General features: G+C 42.1%; 1 protein-coding gene and 1 long non-coding RNA gene across 2 annotated transcripts in view; one reads left to right on the plus strand and one right to left on the minus strand.

Annotated features, from left to right (window-relative positions):
- Nucleotides 1-2,910: 2,910 nt before the first annotated feature.
- Nucleotides 2,911-19,180, minus strand: LOC123482714. Its single transcript, XR_006657841.1, has 3 exons — nucleotides 19,023-19,180; nucleotides 11,508-11,577; nucleotides 2,911-5,183 (listed from the first exon to the last, which is right to left on the minus strand). It is a non-coding gene; the product is annotated as an uncharacterized LOC123482714 (long non-coding RNA).
- The window catches only part of LOC121552132 (nesprin-2-like), a 236,291-nt gene continuing 233,112 nt past the window's right edge, over nucleotides 16,674-19,852 (plus strand). Inside the window, exon 1 of the mRNA XM_045211261.1 lies at nucleotides 16,674-16,824. The gene's annotated coding sequence lies outside the window, so the exon portion shown is untranslated. The remainder of the gene's footprint in view (nucleotides 16,825-19,852) is intronic.

Here is a 19,852-nt window from a genome sequence, read left to right on the forward strand (position 1 = left end):
TTCTATGAACTGTAACTGTGTAAAATCTTTGAAATTGTTGCCTGTTGCATTTCTATTTTTGTTCCGTTTAATATGAGCACTCTATAGAAAGGGGACACGCTCACAAACATGATTGTGTTCTCTATTTGTGATTAGACTCATCTAAAGGTAACCCATAGAAATGAATGGAAGTATGGAGGTAAATTAAATATGTGTATATAAATATATAAACTACCAGTCAAAAGTTTGGACACCTACTTATTCAAGGGTTTTTCTTTATTTTTTACATTGTAGAATAATAGTGAATACATCAAAGCTATTAAATAACATATGGAATCTTGTAGTAACCAAAAAAGTGTTAAACAAATCAAAATATATTTTATATTTGAGATTCTTCAAATAGCCGCCCTTTGCCTTGATGACAGCTTTGCACACTCTTGGCATTCTCTCAACCAGCTTCACCTGGAATGCTTTTCCAACAATCTTGAAGGAGTTCCCACATATGCTGAGCACTTGTTGGCTGCTTTTCCTTCGTTCTGGCATCCGACTCATCCCAAACCATCTCAATTGGGTTGAGGTCGGCAGATGGGGCAATTTCGGCAGAAATGTTGCATATGGGGAGGTTTAAGTCCCTATGAGACACCATGGGTGAATGGAGGGATGTATTGCGAGAGGAAATGGTAGAATGATGATTTATTGTGAAAGATGGGTTGATCTGTGGCTTTCTGAAGGGTGGAATTGATGAGTGTTGGGATAATTATATACACAAATGTACAGTATAAATGTTTGTGGTCCTCCAATTAAGGGTGAGGATGGGGATGGGATTATTGTATGTTTTGTTTTTTGTTATTTATGTTTTGTGATTTTGTTTCATGCTGTGAGCGGTGTGTGTGCTGGTCCTGGTAGTTATGGGTGCGCTCGCTTCTCAAATTCACCATCCAGACTGATGAGAGAAAATGGATCATCGAAGAGAATGATGCATTACACAGAATGCCCTTCTGACTCATGAACAATATTTTATAATGTAATTTTAGGTTTGGTAACCCCTATGCTTGACAGAATGGCTTTTTTAAAACTCTACAATTATTTATTTAACTCTACAAACAATTCCTTACTATAAAGCTATTTCAGAATAAGATGGAATGAAGTGAAGTGTCTCACGAGATTAAAAACCTGTGGTGGAAATACAACACCAGGGACACCTGAAGTCAATATTAAATGAATCACTCTTTATTATCACGGCCGGAGAGGTTCACAAACTCAATCCAAGCTTTATGAAAACTCTGAAAAGGGCGTTCCCTTTCAGTCCTTTCAGTGGGGAAAAAAAAGTATTTAGTCAGCCACCAATTGTGCAAGTTCTCCCACTTAAAAAGATGAGAGAGGCCTGTAATTTTCATCATAGGTACACGTCAACTATGACAGACAAAATGAGAAGAAAAAATCCAGAAAATCACATTGTAGTCTTTTTTATGAATTTATTTGCAAATTATGGTGGAAAATAAGTATTTGGTCAATAACAAAAGTTTCTCAATACTTTGTTATATACCCTTTGTTGGCAATGACACAGGTCAAACGTTTTCTGTAAGTCTTCACAAGGTTTTCACACACTGTTGCTGGTATTTTGGCCCATTCCTCCATGCAGATCTCTAGAGCAGTGATGTTTTGGGGCTGTCGCTGGGCAACACGGACTTTCAACTCCCTCCAAAGATTTTCTATGGGGTTGAGATCTGGAGACTGGCTAGGCCACTACAGGACCTTGAAATGCTTCTTACAAAGCCACTCCTTCGTTGCCCGGGCGGTGTGTTTGGGATCATTGTCATGCAGAAAGACCCAGCCACATTTCATCTTCAATGCCCTTGCTGATGGAAGGAGGTTTTCACTCAAAATCTCACGATACATGGCCCCATTCATTCTTTCCTTTACACGGATCAGTCGTCCTGGTCCCTTTGCAGAAAAAACAGCCCCAAAGCATGATGTTTCCACCCCCATGCTTCACAGTAGGTATGGTGTTCTTTGGATGCAACTCAGCATTATTTGTCCTCCAAACACGGACGAGTTGAGTTTTTACCAAAAGTTCTATTTTGGTTTCATCTGACCATATGACATTCTCCCAATCCTCTTCTGGATCATCCAAATGCACTCTAGCAAACTTCAGACGGGCCTGGACATGTACTGGCTTAAGCAGGGGGACACGTCTGGCACTGCAGGATTTGAGTCCCTGGCGGCGTAGTGTGTTACTGATGGTAGGCTTTGTTACTTTGGTCCCAGCTCTCTGCAGATCATTCACTAGGTCCCCCCGTGTGGTTCTGGGATTTTTGCTCACCGTTCTTGTGATCATTTTGACCCCACAGGGTGAGATCTTGCGTGGAGCCCCCAGATCGAGGGAGATTATCAGTGGTCTTGTATGTCTTCCATTTCCTAATAATTGCTCCCACAGTTGATTTCTTCAAACCAAGCTGCTTACCTATTGCAGATTCAGTCTTCCCAGCCTGGTGCAGGTCTACAATTTTGTTTCTGGTGTCCTTTGACAGCTCTTTGGTCTTGGCCATAGTGGAGTTTGGAGTGTGACTGTTTGAGGTTGTGGACAGGTGTCTTTTATGCTGATAACAAGTTCAAACAGGTGCCATTAATACAGGTAACGAGTGGAGGACAGAGGAGCCTCTTAAAGAAGAAGTTACAGGTCTGTGAGAGCCAGAAATCTTGCTTGTTTGTAGGTGACCAAATACTTATTTTCCACCATAATTTGCAAATAAATTAATAAAAAATCCTACAATGTGATTTTCTGGATTTTTTTTCCTCAATTTGTCTGTCATAGTTGACGTGTACCTATGATGAAAATTACAGGCCTCTCTCATCTTTTTAAGTGGGAGAACTTGCACAATTGGTGGCTGACTAAATACTTTTTTCCCCCACTGTATATACTGCTACACAAACAAGTCATGGAAGCATAATTTACATTATTCATTATTAACGTTGGTTCCTGCATGTGACTGACTGATACCTCACGAGGCTTCTTCTCTTAAAGCTGGGACCTTGAAACTGAGATGTTCCTTTTGTTCCCAGAGCAATGTTCTGGGCGTACTGCCAATTGATCTGAGGAGGAGGTCACAGTCACCTGCACGAACCAGTGAGAGGAGATGCTGTGTACAATTCAAGGCTATCTCTTCAGACAATACAATTTTCCCTCACATCTCTCTCTGTGATAATTATTGTTACATTTTAAGGTAAGCATTAGATTATGGCTTAAACTATCAAAGGGGGTTCTATCCAAATACTTAATAAAGTAAGCGAAATCAACACATAAAACTAGAAACTTTATCTTTTCAAACCCTTCACTCTGGGTTGTACAATGTAAAATACACACACATACACAAGTGATCTGTAGACTCAGAGGTAAATACATCTCAACGGTTAACCATTGTTTCCATGGCTCTTACCACAATCGGGTTGCATTGACATTGACATTTTTTACATGTTCTGTACTAACTGTCCCTGGGACATCAACTAGTCAAAATATAAATCCTGTTTAACAAATCAACTAGGGCCTTCAAAAAGTTGGTGCTGCCTTATCAGCTCAATATTCGGTACTAAAACATTTACATGGATCTACTCCAATTCTGGACAGTGTTCCACGTAATGGAAACAGATTATTGTTTTAGATGACATTACCTTCTTATTTAAATCACTGGTATATTCAAATTATCGAATTGAGAACTAATAATTGGAAATTGTCAAAAACCTATCTTATTCAATTATTCATACCTGTGTCCATTACAGCTTGAGTTCAGTGAATACCACTCACTTTCACTGGCGGCTTATCGATTGGTCCACAGGAAGCTTATCTTTAACCCATACACCAGATGGCAGCCTCTAATATAATATCAGTCCCAAGGCGCAATCCCTCTGTTCGTCATGTGACCTTGTATTAAAACCTTAGCACTCTAATAATGCAATATCAAAGTAATTCGAAGAAGCTATCTGAAAGCCACTAACATTACCATTCACATTCTGTCAACACTCATTAAATTTGACATCAACTGATAGATCATGAGTACCATGAATCTTTCCACTTTACTTTCTTTATCACCGTCTTTGTTACTTTCACTAGTCTCCATATCGGTTTCCTTCAACTAGGACCCTTCTACATTTTCCAGTAGGAAAAACCCTCTCAATTACTACTGCTAATACACACGGATCACTCTCAAACAATGTTCTGCTTTTACCCCTATTGTAAGGTTTAAAAACAAACAAAACAAACATAACTTTCTCCTTATTGGAAGGCATTGTTTGCAGTTTAGTCGACCCTAACAATGTTACTCTTAATAATTATTACCAATTTCTGTTAGATATTCAGTTTATGCTTCACACTCATTAAATGTATATTATTTTTAGATGAATATGTAATGTGCCGAAATTGTAAAATACATTGGCCAATTCAGAAGGGGGGAGGGAAACGTTGGAGGGAGGTTCCTTTTCAAGGTAGCTCTCGAGACTAGAGTTTCTTTCAGGGATTAACATTTATTATAACTGGGCTAGCACTGCCTATCAGTCCACTGTCATTGGAGTGCTCTGTCCATAATGAGTCTGGCACCTGAGACAGGATGGACTGGGAAACAGAGAGACCCCCACTCCTCCTGGGGTAGTGGTTAAATTTGCCTGCTAACTCATTGGTTTAATATTTCCTTCCCCTGTATGTTTACCTTAATGTTTGGGCCAGATTGGTCTCCTTTTACCTGTGGGTATTGCTTTATCAAAGATGTTGTTTCCCCTGAGGGGCGTCCCTATTGGGGCTGGTTAATTTAATTTAATTATTGACGAAGCCTCTGATTTAACATGCCGATTATATTTTGTGTTGGAAGCGGTTTTAAAAGCAGAAAATGTGCTTTATTTCCTAGACCCTGTAGACAGTCATACTCATCAGAAAACTTAGTAGTGGCCATTCCATCAGTCCTCTAGGTTATGAGGGCCCAGCAGGGCTCTCTTTCGCCGAAGACCATCTACTTCTGGGCCTGCGTTGGTCCCTTTGGCTCAGGACTCATCTCACCCTCTGTCAGGTTTCCGCAGTTGGGGGTGGTCAGAAGAACTTGGTACGGCCCTCTCCAACGGGGGTCCTTCCAACTCTTTCTCCTGAAGTCTTTGACCACCACGAAATCACCTGGGTTCAAATAGTGCTCAGCTCCACCTGCCAGGTTCTGCAGAGACACCTTCACCCGGGGGAAAAAAGTATTAACACTGTTAAGGGTGACACAATACTCAACCATGTCTTCCTCCATTCCTTGCAGGGACAACCTGTTCTGGGGAAAAGGTGTATTAGTCATCCTCATGGGATGGCCAGTCAGTACATGGGACACGGAGGATACTGAAATAACGGGGTGTCTCTCAAGTCCAACCTAGGGCTACAGTAAACTTCAATAGCTAAGTCACAGTCATGGTCTTCACCGGCATCTGCTGTAGGGAGAAGAGTTGAAGGGTTAAGAATTGTACATCGTTTCAGAGTAACATGGGACATTGTCAACAGAATGTTCTGATAGTCTAGCAGTCTCGCAGGTGGCAAATTAGCCGTTCTTGCCTGTGTAATAATTGTGTGCACAGCATTGGGCACATGTACGGTTAGAAGAGACATTGCCACAATATCAGAACATGCCAAACCAGCCTCAGTAGGAGCTGCTACCTATCTCAAACAGGAAACCATTCCCCTGATCACAGTATCCAGTCTTTTAGAATAATAACCAGCAGGTTGATATCCCACCCCATGAAACTGTGTCAAAACTGCTGACATTAACCCACCCATCTCTGAAACAAAGAGGTGGAAGGATTTACTATGGTCTGGCAAACCCAAGCAATGGGTAGACATTGTTTGTTTACATTTTTCCATTGCCACCCCAGCCTCATCAGTCCAGGCCACAACTTCACTCACCTCCATCTTTCTCCATAAATACAATCCTGCAGCAGTTGAACTATCTCTGCATAGTCTTTCAACCACAGACGACAGTAACCAGCCACACCCAACAAAGACATCATGTGCTGCTGGTTAACAGGTTTAGGCAAAGCTTTAATTGCATCTTATCTATCTTTGGAGAGGGCGTGACCCTCAGAAGTAATGTCAACAATGCCCGAGTGTCCTCGTGACACATCTCCTCTGATTGTGAGCAAACCAACAAATCGTCAACACACTGAACCAAAATACTCCCTCCAGGAGATATGTATTGATCCCTCAACGTGATCAAGACAAAGGAGATGATTGTGGACTACAGGAAAAAAATAAGAGGACTGCGCACGTCCCCATTCTCATCGACGGGGCTGTAGTAGAGCAGGTTGAGAGCTTCAAGTTCCTTGGTGTCCACATCACCAACGAAACTATCATGGTCCAAACACACCAAGACAGTCGTGAAGAGGGCACGACAAAGCCAATTCCCCCTCAGGAGAATGAAAAGATTTGGCATGGGTCCTCAGATCCTCAAAAAGTTCTACAGCTGCACCATCGAGAGCATCCTGACTGGTTGCATCACCGCCTGGTATGGCAACTACTCGGCCTCCGACCGCAAGGCACTACAGAGGGTAGTGCGTACGGCCCAGTACATCACTGGGGCCAAGCTTCCTGCCATCCAGGACCTCTATACCAGGTAGTGTCAGAGGAAGGCCCTCAAAATTGTCAAAGACTCCAGCCACCCTAGTCATAGACTGTTCTCTCTGCTACCGCACAGCAAGTGGTACCGGAGCGCCAAGTCTAGGTCCAAAAGGCTTCTTAACAGCTTCTACCCCCAAGCCATAAGACTCCTGAACAGCTACCCAGACTATTTGCATTGCCCCCCCTCCCTTTTACGCTGCTGCTACTCTGTTTATTATCAATGCATAGTCACTAACTCTACCCACATGTACATATTACCTCAATTACCTCGACTAACCGGTGCCCCCGCACATTGACTCTGTACTGGTACCCCCTGTATATAGCCTCCCTGCTGTTATTTTATTTGACTGCTGCTCTTTAATTATTAGCTTTTTTTTTTTTTTTTTACTTATCTATTTTTTACTTAACACTTTTTTATTTTCTTAAAAACTGCATTGTTGGTTAAGGGCTTGTAAGTGAGCATTTCACTGTAAGGTCTACACCTGTTGTATTCGGTGCATGTGGCAAATAACATTTGATTTGATGAGCAACAGAAGAGAAGAGAAAAGATAGAAAGCATTGCCTAAATCAATTACTGAAAAACAACAATTATCTGGAGGCACCTGGGATAAAATGGTAAAAGTGTTAGGCACCAGGGGCGCTCTAGCATGTACATCATCATTTAATGTTCTAAGGTCTCGCACAACACGATAATCCCCAGATGGTTTCCTAACAGGTAAAATTGGTGTGTTACAGGGCGAATTCGGACAGGGAACCAGAGCGCCTCTTTCAACTACCGCGCTATGAATGGGAATGATACCCTTTTTGGCTTCTTTGCTAAGAGGTTATAGAGCTTTGTAAAGTCTGTGGGTGCTTTTTGGAACTACCAAAACTGCGTCCAATGTCGGTCTTTGATTTAGCCCACAGTTCTTCAGGTATATCTTTTAGCCAATCAATGTGTGAATTATCTTGTAATACCACAGGTATGATTTCAATGGGAATTTGATATTTTCTTGGTATTGTCATTACAGTAGCCCAGTATGGGGAATAGAAAGTTGCTGTTGAAGCTGACCACTTTCCTTCTCCTTCCCAGGCCACCCAATCAGTTGCTTCCATCACTTTCTTCATCCAAACACCCACATCTTTCCATTGTGTTCCAGGAGATTTTGATAAGCTACAATGGGGAACAGAGCCAGGGACTTCATACAGACTCATCTTAGTATCTGTCAGCAACACTCCAGCTGCTACGAAGTCTTCTCCTCTGTTTATCCCAACTTTCTATTTTTGTTTTGACCATCTCTGTTGGTATACAGGGTCCTCTTCGCATAAGGGAACAGCAGCAGTACAATGTACAGAGCCTTGCAAAAGTATTCATCGCCCTTGGCGTTTTTCCTATTTTGTTGCATTACAACCTGTAATTTAAATGGATTTTTATTTGGATTTCATGTAATGGACATACACAAAATAGTCCAAATTGGTGAAGTGAAATTAAAAAAATTACTTATTTCAAAAAAGTATAAAAAATTAATAACGGAAAAGTGGTGCGTGCATATGTATTCACCCCCTTTGCTATGAAGCACCTAAAAAGATCTGGTGCAACCAATTACCTTCAGAAGTCACATAATTAGTTAAATAAAGTCCACCTGTGTGCAATCTAAGTGTCACATGATCTGAGTATATATACACCTGTTCTGAAAGGCCCCAGAGTCTGCAACACCACTAAGCAAGGGGCACCACCAAGAAAGCGGCCCCATGAAGACCAAGGAGCTCTTCAAACAGGTCAGGGACAAAGTTGTGGAGAAGTACAGATCAGGGTTGGGTTATAAAAAAATATCTGAAACTTTGAACATCCCACAGAGCACCATTAAATCCATTATTAGAAAATGGAAAGAGTATAGCACCACAACAAACCTGCCAAGAGAGGGCCGCCCACCAAAACTCACGGACCAGGCAAGGAGGGCATTAATCAGAGAGGCAACAAAGAGACCAAAGATAACCCTGAAGGAGCTGCAAAGCTCCACAGTGGAGATCGGAGTATCTGTCCATAGGACCACTTTAAGCCGTACACTCCACAGAGCTGGGCTTTGCGGAAGAGTGGCCAGAAATAAGCCATTGCTTTAAAAAAATAAATAAGTAAACACGTTTGGTGTTCGCTAAAAGGCATGTGGGAGACTCCCCAAACATATGGAAGAAGGTACTCTGGTCAGATGAGACTAAAATTGAGCTTTTTGGCCATCAAGGAAAACGCTATGTCACACCTCTCATCACCCCGAGAACACCATCCCCACAGTGAAGCATGATGGTGGCAGCATCATGCTGTGGGGATGTTTTTCATTGGCAGGGACTGGGAAACTGGTCAGAATTGAAGGAATGATGGATGGCGCTAAATACAGGGAAATTCTTGAGGGAAACCTGTTTCAGTCTTCCAGAGATTTGAGACTGGGACGGAGGTTCACCTTCCAGCAGGACAATGACCCTAAGCATACTGCTAAAGCAACACTCGAGTGGTTTAAGGGGAAACATTTAAATGTCTTGGAATGGCCGAGTAAAAGCCCAGACTTCAATCCAATTTTGAATCTGTGGTATGACTTAAAGATTGCTGTACACCAGCGGAACCCATCCAACTTGATGGAGCTGGAGCAGTTTTGCCTTGAAGAATGGGCAAAAATCCCAGTGGCTAGATGTGCCAAGCTTACAGAGACATACCCCAAGATACTTTCAGCTGTAATTGCAAATGCAATAAAATAGGAAAAATAACAAGGGGGGTGAATACTTTCGCAAGCCACTGTAGGTGTTCAGACACTTCCCAGTTAGCATGCAACGAGGAAGAGAGGGATTGCTCTCTCAGCTCTCCTTCAATAGGTTGATCATTCAGGACACTCAACACTGAGTGTCCACCAAAAATTGCAATTTATGTTTATTAACTAACATGTCAGTAAGGGGGTTTTGGGTTGACAAGGTGGTCAATTTTAGCATTTTACAGATTTCTTCTGGTTCTTCATCATTGTTTTCTTCATTAGTTTCTTCTGTTTCCGCCTCATCCTATGTTTGGTAGCCCCCTCGTCCATCTCCTCTTCCAAATGGGTTGTCCACCTGCACGCCAACAGGTGGGGACGGCCACTCTCCTTGGCCTTCTCCTGCTCCAGGACAGCATCTTGAGAAATGCCCAAACTTCACACAGTTGTAGCAGCTCCAGTCTCTCCCTCCGTCAGCTTCAGCAGGGGCCCCTCTGCCTCTTCCTCTTCACGTTCTCTCTCCTCTTTCTCTCTGCTCGTTTGCTCTGGTTCTTGACTTGGCTGGTTGCTTTCTGTCTTCAGCTCCAGCACCATCTGCAGCTCCTCCAACAGCTCCCCCAACAGCTCCTAATCCCATGGCTTCTTCACCTGGCACAGGCCCACCCCCAAATGGGTTATGAGGGGGTGGGAGGCCACCATCTCCATCTGCTGGTGGAGGATTTGGCAGGGGCGGATACAAGGGGGGCCCCATGAAAGGGTTCCCATCGGAGAAAGGCCAGCCAGGCCTCTTCTTTTTATTTTGTCCTTCTTCCTCTTACCATGAATCCTCTTACAGTTTTATCTTTTGCATTTTCTGCTTCTCTCTTCAAGATGGCCTCTCACAGACCCCAGTTTTTCCATCAGCAGGGAAATCTCCACCTCTCCATCTTGTCCAGTCTTCTGTTTGGTCCAGTACCCCCTACCAAATTTTTGTAGCCCTTTTGGTTCCCAGTACGGATCCTCCATCCTACTTTTACTATTTCCCATACTTAAACCCTTTGTTGAACTCATAAAAAAAAACGTACAGCTTAACACGTCATCCCACACTCACACAACTCTCACACCGGGGCTAAACCCCTGTTCAGTCAATTAGTCAATCACACAATACTCACATCCACATTCACTTAGTACTATTCCCAAACACACTCAGTAATCTCCCTTATTACTCGTTATGCATCTTCAACGATTCGCTTGTTGTTACCTCCTACACATACTTATGTTTCTTCAACGGTTCCTCTATAGTCTCCATCTCTGTCTCTATAAACTCTATAGTCTTGCCACTACTTTCTATACATATAGAATAACACCTTGTGCTCAATAACACCTTGTGATATTATCAGAATACTGAAGCGTCTGCCAATTTACTACTGGAGAATACAGGTGACCTAATGTCTTATACCAGTGTTATGCCTCAAATATCACTGTTGTTGACAACACTTTACCAAAATTATTCACAGTTGTCTTCCTATTTCCACATAATCTGTCACGGTTCCCCGCCCCAATGCGAAATAAAACAACCTCTCTCCTTTTTGCTACTGCTAATACACACAAATCACTTTCAAACAACATTCTAATATCCTTTCGCTTTTCCAACCACGAATGAGACTCTCCTCCAGAACTCCTCCACTGACAATGTTTAATCTTAAAGCACAGATATTCTCGGATATCTCCTATTCTCCACTGTATGCACTTCTTTCCTTTGTCCTTCTACATGGACTACTTCTCTACAACCTACCATACTAGTACACAAGCATGACAATTTATCCATAAACACACTACGACCTCACAACCACCGCGGCTGGGCTTCCACCACCCTTTTATGGGTCTAGCAGGGAACCAACCCTTAACCTTTGCAGGGACCAGCCTGCTCGGGCTTACCGTCCAGGACTTACCCTATTATTTATGACGCTAGCAGGAACCATCACAATTGTCACCCTTGGACTTACCCTCTACAGGGACCACCCTGCTCGGGCTTACCTTCCGGGACTTACCCTATACCATAAATCTACGACTGGTCATAATACAATGGGAGTACTGAATAAGCTCAGGCTTTCTAGGTCCGTATCCTAAAATGTGTATTTAGCCTACGACTCTCATCTCCCCGAGATGTCAGAATGAGTGGTAACAGGTGTAGGAACTGTGCTTACCTTGTTTTTGGTGCCAGCTTCTGTTTCACTGATTCAGACTCTCCAGTTCGACTGAAAATTGTGGTGAATCCTGCCAACAATGCCAACTGTTAGGTTCTGAACACACAGAGTAAAAACTCAAACAGACGACTAGAAGAAGCTCAAACCAAGTTTATTCACCCACTGGGTCAAACAGCTGCAAAAGACAAGGTATCATTACACAAGCACATACATGTATACCCTCCTACTAGGAGGAATCAACACCTTGAGCATCTAGACATCTCTGTTGCTAGTCAGGAACTTAATTGCTTCCTCTCACTGGTGTAGTCATGGCCCTGCCTGATGCTAGAACCTTAATGGGCGAGGAAGGATATGTGTGTGGTATAGGACTGTTTCTTCTCACTTCATCTGGTTACTTGACCACGGCTAATTCCACGGCTGTCCTACCTTATCAGTGACTGAAACCAGATTGTTTACCTATGCCTCTCTCCTTAGAAGCCTTGATATCCAACAATAACATGTTTGACAGAATGTAAACTTTCGGCAATCCCCCTAGGGGGATTGGTTCCAGGGACCTGGATGTCACCAGATTGTCTAAGGATGGGTGAACCAACCTAGGCCGGTAACGGAGAAGGTTAAATCCCCTGTGTTGGTAGGTGTGTGGACAGCCCCTGTGAATCAAACCTGTTTTTTACAGGCCAGTGAGCACCAAACCCTTCGTTACATTCACAGTTTTTCGAGATTCACGGTCACTTCCTCCGATAAATTTCCCCAGACTTGGTATTCTAAGTTGAACAAAAATATAAACTCAACATGCAACAATTTCAAAGATTTCTCTTGGCTCAGCCAGTCATAAAAATGTTTTCCTCAGGCGATCCTGCAGGTGAATAAGCCGGATGCGGAGATCCTAGGCTGGCGTGGTTACATGTGGTCTGCGTTTGTGAGGCTGGTTGGACATAATTCCAAATTCTGTAAAACAATGTTGGAGTCAGCTTATGGTAGGGAAATTAGCATTAAATTATCTGGCAACAGCTCTGGTCGACTTTCCTGCAGTTAGCATGCCAATTGCACGCTCCCTCAATACTTGCGACATCTGTGGCATTGTGTTTTGTGACAAAGCTGCACATTTTAAAGTGGCTTTTTATTGTTCCAAGCACAAGGTGCACATGTGTAATGATCATGCTGTTTAATCAGCTTCTTGATATGCCACACCTGTCAGGTGGATGGATTATCTTGGCAAAGAAGAACTACTCACTAACAGGAATGTAAATAAATGTGTGAGAAATAAGCTTTTTGTGCGTATGGATTTTTACTTTTGAAACTTTTTTTCAGCTCATGAAACATGTGACCAACACTTTACATGTTGCGTTTATATTTTTGTTCAGTGTACATTTCTACGATACATGGCATGTTGCTAAAGGTGTGTAGTTAGTTGGTATGTTGTCTTCACATTCTAGTAATTGTTTTGATATTCTCCAGTGTTTTGTGCATTACATTATTTGTAAATATTCCCAATGTCATGTCATCTTATTAGGGGTTCGAAAGAAAATAGATGCCCTGGCTAAATCGTAGACCTGCGAGCAAGTTGGACCCTGGAGGAGGAGTATAGTGAACCACTTGTACTGGGCAGCCTCAATCTCAACCTCCGGAGAGGAGACAGTGGCCAAATGGATGCCTGTGGCCAACCATGTGCAGGATGTCCACACACATGATGGCGATGAGTTCCCCAACTGCCTGCATCAACTTCTTATCTGTGAAGAGGCCAGGGGTTGGCTGAAGCCAAGTAAGCAGCTTCATCATTTCTATTGTTACTCTAATTTCTAAGGTGACCCTCTTTGTACATTTGATCCATCACTGAATGTTGAGTCATCACTGTATCCATTTCAATTCTATAGGCACTATTGTGTGTGAAAAACTGACCAAAATTGTGTTGGAGAAGAGACTGGTCAAGGATGTGGGCAAGCTTAGTCACGACTACTAAACGTCCTGCATCGAAGCATTCCACAGTCTGATACTCAAGTTTGCACCAAAGAATGTGGTCTACCCGTTCCTTGGAATGTTATGCAGGTTTGTTATTGTGACTTTAATTGGTATGTCATTTAGATACAAAAGTGATACTTATTCTGGAGTTACACGTACATATTACTTCTGTAATATTGCTTACTAGCTGTGTTCTTTGCCAAGACTGTTCCTCACAGCAATGCATTACAATGAGATTGCCAACCGAGCCCAAGCAACCATGGCTACAGGGGCGCGACGATTCTCCATCTGGTACCCAATGTACAAGCGAGGACAATACTCAGTGCGGGCTCTGAAAACGTACTTACGGTAGGATTACTGTTGATACAAACCTGTCAACTACAAGGTGTATTTGCTTGTTTTTAGACTTTTATCCTAACATTTTATTTAATTGACAGGCTACGTAGAAAACCTGCTGGATTTGCTGTTCAGCAGCATGGTGGTAACCCCCTAGCCATATCAGAAGCCGTTCCAAAAGGTGCCTGTACCTGACTCCCTTTGCGCTGAGTATGATAGACCAGAAAAGGCTGAGCCAGTAGCCAGACACCAGTCCCGCTTCAGGGTAGGGGAGGACACTTGAATCAGGTTGGTGACATTTTACCTGGTCAAAGGTCGAAACAGTTTCAAGTTCTGTCCCAATTGATCTTCATAACCTAGCCTGGTGGAACCAGCCTGATCGCTGCGTTCACCATTCTATTTCACTTCTCATATCATGATATCTGAAGTGAAATAGTAAGGTGATCACAGCAATCAGGCTGGTTCCACCAGGCTAATTATAACCACCATTGACCACCACTCTGTGTGTGTGTGTTTGTTTGTGACGGACCAGTATCTTTGATAAGGGGCCAGGAGCTGATCTACGCTGCCATGCCCATCAATGGGGCGCTGGCAAAGACCTCATCTCTAGCCTCACCTCTTGCCTGCTCACCAACAGTCGTTTGATGGGTAGACCAGAATTAGGTCGGTTTTTGTCTGACCTGTTCAAACTTCAACATAGTATGTTTGTGTGTCAGATATCACCTATCCACAATGTTGGACTGAAGGTAATTACTAATAATACAGTACAACACAAATAATAGCAACACCCTTTTCATTCCATGTGTCACTGATGAACTCTGCCTCAACTCTGCTTATTTCTACAGATGGGCTGGAGATGCTTTTGCCAGACGCCAGCCTAGGTCGTTTGATGGGGAGTCCACAATTGGGTAAGCTTTATCTGACCTGTTCAAACTTCAAAATAGTACCTGTTTGTGTCAGATATCACCTATCCTAACTGCCATTGTTAATAGAACAGTAACTATGTGTGTATGTGTTCACAGTTACATGTAAGGTGAAAAGACAAGTGTAATATTTGTAGGGTTGGGGAGTAACTGATTACAAAAACGTAACCAGTTACATTACCAGCAAAAGTATTGTAGTCAGATTACAAATACTTTTGAAAACTAGATGATTACTTCTTGGATTACTTTTAAATTCCGAAAGGATGTTTTCTCAATGAAATTCAATTCAGCATTGAAAAAGGGTGCAAGTTTAAAATTGTTCCACCTGAGCAAGTCTGACCACAAGTAATCAGATTACGTTACTGAGTTTTGGACAGGTAACTAGTAACTGTAACGGATTACATTTAGAAAGAGTTCCTACCCAACCCTGAATATTTGCACATTGTTATATTAGCAGAACACTGCTTCTACTTTAGTATGTAAAGGGTTGTTTATTCTACATGGACCTGTTACTTCATTTGAAAGTTATCAAATCACATTGTTTAGAATATCTACATAAATTCAGCAATTGCACTGTTCTCATATTACTCTGTAGGCTACTGACCGATTCAAAGCTTCCTCCAGCATCTCACCATACATCTGCCTGTAGTTATTGAACTCAACCTGCAGGAGGTTGTTTGGTGTGATTGAGTGGGGTGAAACAGCTGCAGGCAAGGTTCCAACAGATGGGTGTGTCTTGGTGGTGGCAAGGCCACACCCAAGAAACACCCACATCAAACCACACCACCAAGACAACTCACGTTTGGCTCCAGTCATGGCCGCTAGAACTTCTTAATGAGCATGCCAAAAAGCCTGGCAAAATCAGTGAGTTCAGCCCCCCTTTAAAGGCCCCTAGTATTAGTGGATTGAAAGGTGTTGCAACATAAGTTATGATGAAGTCTAGCAAGCCAGGTTGTATTAATTATCTGCTAGCCACATGTGCTGCCTTAATAATGATAATCAATTGTAAAAAAATAAAATAAAATCAGCAGTGCCGATCTCTAGCCGAGATTTGGTATTTTAGTGCTTCCTCCTCTTAGCAGCATTTTATTTGCAGTGTTAAAGAAAATGTGCAGTTTCAAAGGTAATATCCTTCAATTCTACACATTCTGCCATGAGGTGGAGGACATTATTTGCAGTTTAAAACTAATTTCTTGCAATTCAACACATTTTGTTCCTATGATATCTGAGTTAGAGTGACTAAAAAAATATATGGGGGCCCCCTGAGGGTCAGGGCCCCTGGGCACATGCCTTGCATGCCAGGGCGGTAATTTGATGATGATTACTACAAGGTTTAGATAGCCGGCTAGACTACCTTACCTAGCAATCAATTTTTATTTGAGTGACTGTCATTGAAAACTGCTGATGCACTACCAAATTTCAAAAGTGCACCTTGTGTATTCTACTTTTCTAACTGATAACAGTAAGTTGAGACCCTGGCAGCGGAAGCTGTAGTCTCCATGTAGGCAGAGTCACTACAGGTAAAAAGTATAATAGACCTACTAATAATAACAACAGGCTACAGCTCACAACTGTATTATGAATAAAATGAGCAATAGCAATGGCATACAATGCATCTAAAACATAATTGCATAGCATTATAAACACGATAAAATTTGATCTTGTACTTTTCAAGTAAATGCATTGAGCTGTCAAAAGTTCTTGTTGCTATCCCATAAACACATAGTTGAAAGCTACACATTTGCACCGTCTTCAGTGGTTTTAATCTACACTGAGTATACAAAACATTAAGAACACCTACTCTTTTCATGACATAGTCTGCACGGCAAAGCAAGGCACTAGTTGGAAAAATCCTAAACATACGACACACTGCACACACCGCAGCCTAGTCTGGCGGATTTTCTCCTACTGTAATGAATGAACTTCCTCCAAACCGCATACAAACAAATCACAGTTGGTTTGCAGGCGGCGTGCCCTGTTCTGGTAATGACAGCGAAGCACTGCGCACCGTTCAACCTGTCTTCCAGCTCACTTTACATAAAGTGTATTCTTTTCTTCTGACCTTCAAGAGACTACAGAAGTGCTTTCTTCGATCTTTTGTAAGTAAAGGAACTTTTTATTTTATATTGGCCAGATGGCAAAATGGAAAAGTGGTACAACTTTTAGTAATGCTTTGAAGAAGTTTGTTTAATCAGGGACGTCTGAAATAGAGGTGATAAGCAGTGTGGCTTGGCGGGGTCATGTTTCGGAGGACGCATGGCTCTCGACCTTCGCCTCTCCCGAGTCTGTACGGGAGTTCAGCGATGGGACAAGACTGTAACTACCAATTGGATATCACAAAATTGGGAGGAAAAGGGGTAAAACTTCTTACCCCTTTTTCTCCCCAATTTCATGGGGACTTTTTGTGTAGGCCTATCCGTCACTTCTGATTACAGCATTAGGTCATCTAGCTTCTGTAAAATATGAGATGAAGAGCCCTTGCATCTGCTGCAGGTTTTTAGAAATGTGTCATTTTGTTTGCTGTATTTAAAGCGGCAATCAGGAGTTTAAACAATAACAAAGCGGACTGACGTTCATGATATCATAATAATAGTTTTAACCATGTTTTGAGGCTATATAGTGTTTGTTTATATTTATACTTTGTTTACAAACATTGGAGTGAAATAAGCTTATATTTTGGGTTCTGATGGGGTATGACAGTTAAACTAAGCTCATGAGGCATTTATAAGTTATAGACTTCAAGAATAAAATGGGTACATTTTATTAATTCTGAAGTCCGGAAATGGGATGAAGCAACCGCAGATTGCTTTTTTAATTGAATGTACTATGTAGGCTACTGTGATAAACAAAGTATGCACAGCAAACACAAAGTCTGCAAACAGGCATTACACTCGTCAAGGGTAGATGGGGAAGCGTGTGTGCTGGGGAGTATTTTGAGCAGTGGCAGGCTCACTACATCAGTCCCTCGTGTTATCCAGCATGGCATTCCGAGTGTCAGTCGAGTCCCTCGTGTTATCCAGCATGGCATTCCGAGTGTCAGTCGGGGTGGAATGTATTAGACTGTCAGTGTCTGTGTGTGCCTTCGAGCCGCGCTTGGAAACTATTTGGGCTTTTCAAAGTTGTCATTGGAAGTCCTTGCTGCTCTGGACACACACATGCTTTACTGGGTCGTTCGACCAATTAGGTGCCGTTTGAGTAGTGTAACTTAGTGACCTAATTTTAACATTCTGTCATTTATGAGCACATGTTCAACTTAATAAAAAAATACAAACATAGTAAGTGCCTATTAGGTAAGGGATAAACGCCGACGTTCTGTACATTACCTTGTAAATAATGGACGACGAGGCGTCGCCGAGTCCCTTTGCGGAGTTCATTTTGAAAGCACACACTTACCGGTGTATATATACTTGGTTTTCGTTGATATTTCAATTTTTATAAGCAAATTCATACTTTTTCATATTTTGGTTGCTAGAGACGCCACCTAGTCGTTCGTTCGATTAGTTCGATATTTACATACGCGACCCAGTCGTTTGTTCTTTATGTTCCATTGCCATGCTCATTGGCAATATTGTTATCCCTTGCTTGCTGCTAGCTAGCCAACTTGCTACGGGTACACAGTCACTACCTCTGCAGCCAGAATAACAGCAAAGTTAATTCCGTTACATTCGTTTAAGCTGTTTATCCAGCTTTTACTACAGTTGCCAAAGAAAACAATACTAAGCACATATTTACCGGTAGGAAAAAACCAAAAACGTTTATATTTTCATTTATATACGTGAATTCATACTTTCATCTTTTGGTTGCTAGACCCTGTCGTTCGTTTGATTAGTTCGATATTTATGGACGCGACCCAGTCGTTCTTTCTTTGTGTTCTGTTGCCATGCTCGCTGGCAACGTTCATATCACTTGCTTGCTAGCTAACACAGTCATGACCTCTGCAGACAGAATAACAGCAAAGTAGCTGTTTCTACTGACATTCATTTGGATACATCCATAACAATGAACTGATAATGCCCTATTTTTGCCTGGCATAGCTAGAAAAGTTTGCCTTCTCGTCAGGACACTCATCAACACTGACAGTTAATTACGAGGAGATCGCATTGCACATCAAAGGCTAGAAGCTAGCTAAATCGTTTGTTGCTAGCAAACCTGCCAATATGACAACCCCCCCCCCAAAAAAATGTGGCCTTAAAACAGCTGCTCAAACTAGAAACATGTTGGAAGATTTGACAGCATAGCACCACTTGTGTCATGACTGCAACAGTAAGGACCAGATAATTTCATGTTCATCACTCACCATGTTAGGTCATCATCAGATGCTCCAAAACAATATGTCTCTGCAAAAACAAATCAATGCTAGCTAGCTACGTTTTTACCTCGTTGGACCTGTGTTTACAATGTATCCAATTTCAGTTTGTGTAGTTGTTGATTTAGTTTTCTGTAACTTTGTAGCAAGTGCGGTCTGCATGTGTTGACGCATATTGCATCATAATTGCAAGGTGTCCGATATCTTTTCCAAATGTCCCATTAACTGGTTTTAATGTCCATTCTAGAATGCCCTTCTAGCCAATCAGAAACAAATATTCAACAATGCTGGGGTATAAGTGCCTATAGTAAGTGCCTGATAGGATTGACTCAGAGCCATATATAGAGAGAGAGTTTGTCAGGTTTTATAATGGATGCCATTAAAAATACGCCTCTGACAATTCCCTATGAAATGACCCGCTGTAAACAAGCAAAACAGAGCAACACGTTTTTATTGATAGCCTAAGCATTCAGGATAATGTCTATCCAAATCTGTACTGTGTCGGTGTCAACAAATTGCATATCTTCTTTCACTAGACATCTTCATAGGTTTTGAAAACTATCAGAAATAAGCAGCACAATGCTGAAGCATCAATTATCACTTAGCAACGGCTATGGAGGAGAAAGTGGTGCTCTCTGAAAGTTCAGACAGAAACCGCATTGGCCCAACTCTATATACACTGAGTGTACAAAACATTAGGAACATGACAAATACTGACCAGGTGAAAGCTATGATCCCTTACTGATGTCACTTGTTAAGTCCACTTCAATCAGTGTAGATGAAGGGGAGGAGACAGATTAAATAAATATGTTTCAGCCTTG

The sequence above is a fragment of the Coregonus clupeaformis genome, chromosome 36, assembly GCF_020615455.1.
Source record: "Coregonus clupeaformis isolate EN_2021a chromosome 36, ASM2061545v1, whole genome shotgun sequence".
NCBI classification, from domain to species: domain Eukaryota; kingdom Metazoa; phylum Chordata; class Actinopteri; order Salmoniformes; family Salmonidae; genus Coregonus; species Coregonus clupeaformis.